The sequence below is a fragment of the Orcinus orca genome, chromosome 5, assembly GCF_937001465.1.
Source record: "Orcinus orca chromosome 5, mOrcOrc1.1, whole genome shotgun sequence".
Classification (NCBI taxonomy): domain Eukaryota; kingdom Metazoa; phylum Chordata; class Mammalia; order Artiodactyla; family Delphinidae; genus Orcinus; species Orcinus orca.
Window position 1 is genome coordinate 109546220 of NC_064563.1, and position 3682 is coordinate 109549901.

Here is a 3682-nt window from a genome sequence, read left to right on the forward strand (position 1 = left end):
CATAATCCTCTTGCCTCAGGATGATTTGAAATGACCTTGTCTTGCTTTATGGCAAGAAATAGGCCATGAACCATTCCAGCAAAACAGGAAAATAACAGACTAGGAAGCATATAGTTCCATACACTATAGACTGAAAATCACCTTGCCAATGGATCAAGCTGGCATTCATTCACCATCTGAAGAGGTGACAGCCACGTAGGATCAGTGAATTGTCATATATATCAATTGCTTCAACTCTTATAATAATGGATAATATATATCAAGTGATTTCTTCATTCCAGGCTCATATTTTAAGTGCTTTACATATATTAATTCATTTAGTCCTCTGCTTCAACCCTATGAAATAGTTACTATTATTATCCCTATTCTACAGATGAAGAATCTGAGATAAAGAAAAATGAAATTGATCAATGTTACACAGTAATGTAGATTCAAACCCAAGCAGTCTAGCTCCAGAGACTTTACACACTTACTCAATACATAGTACCCATTTGTGTTAGCTTTCTATTGCTACTGCAACACATTACTACAGACGTAATGGCTTAAAATAACACAGAACTATTATCTTCCAGTTTTTGAGGTCAGAAGTACAAATGGATCATGGCAGACCTCTGAAGGTCAGCATTTCAAAAGGGTCTAAAATCAAGTGCTGTGCTCCTTCTGAAGACTCTAGGGACGAATCTGTTTCTTACCTTTTCTAGCTTCTAGAAACAATGTGCCTTCTTTGGCTTGTAACCTTTTTCCTCATCTTTGAAGTCAGTGTGCAACATCATCAAATCTCTTTCAAAATCTGCTTCCATGATTATATCTCCTTCTCTTACTCTGATCCTGCCAAATCCCTCTTATAAGGATACTTGTGATTGAATTGGGCCCACTCAGATAATCCAACATAATCTCCTTACCTTGAGATCTTTAATTGTATCACATCTGCAGAGTCCTTTTTCCACATAGGCAACACATTCACAAGTTTCAGGGATTAGGATGTGTACCTCTTTGGGGAACACTATTCTTTCTACATATCATCCTTGATATTTCATAGATAATGTGGATATCTTCTCCCTAGGAGATCTCAATATTAACCTTCTAATTTTATGTAATTATTTGATATAAAAATAACATCCTTCTCCCCCATACACAAACACATATTCACACACACACACACACATGTTTGCCCACTCATACCACATAATTTTCCATTGTGGAGAAAGAAGTTTGCATTAAACACATGAAACGATATTATGGATGAGACCTGGTACCCCATAATGGTCAAGACCTATACTCTCGCCTAGACATCTAAGGAGCACCAGAAAATTTAGTCAGCAACCAGTATGGAGAACCAACTTCTTCCATTGTTTATCTGCATGCATTTATATCATACCAGAACCCTGATAGATGCTTTGGGTAATGTATCTAATATTACACTACTCTTTATTTTTCCAAAGAAATTAAAGTGGTAAATCCCCATTGAAACTGGGTTGTAATCATAATTTTCAATTCTTTTCACGCTAATATATCCTAACCAAACATGTAAGAAGATATCAAATAAGTAATGGTTCAGAGTTACCTATGTTTCATTCCAGAATCCTTACACTTGAGTCAAAGGTAAAAAGGTATGTCAGGAATCACCTCATAATCTTTTTGCGTGGCATGAAGTTACAGTCTCTAGTGGGAGAACCGTTGAGAGGAGATCAAGGTCATGGATTCCTTGGCCTTTTATAATAGACTAAGCACTTAGCTGCCATTTGACTTAATAAATCCTTCATAGTCTTATTACATTCCCAGATGACCTACAATATAGAATTATACATTTAAAAAAAGTGAATAAATATCAGATATTTTAGTGAGCATTGTTTTAACTTTTGCCTCTATTTTCAGAACATTTATGGAAGATTCAAGTGCTAAATCTGAATCTACCTTTGAGTCATTATTCTGGTTGGGGCCAGTCCTGGGTTAAAGACCTTGAATGGTCTTTAGTCCCAAACTTTCCATTTATCACTCTGGAGGATTTTCATTCTTCCCATGTACATATTACCTGTAGTCTCCAGAAACGAGTAGAGACAATCTCCTTTCTTCCTTTTTGTGTTCTTTGTGTTGTTAGAATAAAAATAGGGAGTTTTTGTAAATGAGCTATATCTTGTTCATGTCTATTAAACTGGCAAATTCGTACAATTCCATGTTATTTTTCATTCTGCTTCCTAGAATCTACTTACCTATTTTGAAATATTTAGAAAATTATTCTTTTTTATAGATTGACAATTCTTATATATATATATTCATTGCTAAATACTTAGAAAAACAAACTGTTAAAATTGAAACTTTTATATTGTTATGGTACAGCCAGTTTTCTACATTCCTGTGAAAAACAGGTAATGCATATTAGCTAAACGAAGACCAACTTCCTAAACTTCCCTTTGATATAAAACACTTGGGTAATAGGCAAATCATCTTTTCTCTTTCTTCCCAAACTGCTTAGATTTAAAGGTATATCTTAAATCCAACTAAGAAAATAAGTTTCTTTCCTTTGAGAAGAAGAATGTACTGGGCATTGTATTGACTGTTTATGTCTGGATTTAGAGAATAAGGCAAATTGACTACTATGATTGGCAGAAATGACTCTCTTAAGTTCTTGCTTTTCTTCCAAGAGGTAACAAAACCTAATCCTAGAAATACAGCATATTTGTTTTAGCTGAAACGGTGGCCTAGTGGTTCCTGGCCTTTTATAAACTTCCTTGTCCTACTTGCCCAAACTCAGATGTGTGAACAGGAAAGATTGTGAGCACTGCAAGTTAGTGTACATGTGACCAGATTCTCATTAGATGCTTGTTGACTGAGTTGCTAGCTGGAGTAAGACCTGGCACTGAGAATGTGGTCTGGGAAAGGATTGGGGGTAGGGGAGAGGATGGTTAGGGAGGCAACACAGAGAGCTAATGGAAAGTATGCTGCTTAGAGCAGAGCAAAACCTCAGACTGATTCTGGATTTATGGTCTAAGTAGGAGGAAGAGCAGGAGAGAGTTACGATATATATTTTTTTTTCCTTAGAAGAGGAATTCCTCATTGCAAAACTGGACCACAACTGGCACTAACAGAAAAGAATTGGACTTAAGGATCAAGAGAACTTCATTTTAACAAATCTGAAACCTGTTGTGATATAACCTAGAGTAAAACTCTTCACCAACATTGTGAATGGCTCTTACTTTGTGCAGTGCTGCATGTAGACTAGTTCCCTGGAAGAACATTCCCAAGTCCTCAGGACCATGTCAGTGCCTGTCTATTTGACAATAAGTACTTGGCACCACAAAATTCAGGGCATCAAATTCTCCATCATTAAAATGAAGAGGTTGAAATGAATTGGGTCTAAAGTTGTTCACAAATTGTTTGCTGGGAAACTGAATAAATGTGAATTAATCCTGAAATCCTATTTAATCAGTAGTTTACCAGAGAAAGTGTTCTTTCAGTCATTCACTCCACAAAGATTCGTTAAGCAACTATCATGCAGCAGACATATTAGCAGGCAGTGGAGACATATTGATTGGTCCCAAACAAAGAGATCCTCTCAGTTATTATAAAAATCAAAATTTTATATTAACGTGTTTTGGAAGGACCCCATGTGAAGAGAAGTTTAGCAGATGTGTAGGTGTAACATCCGTCTTCCTGCTTGAGCAGCCAGACTCCAGACACTGCC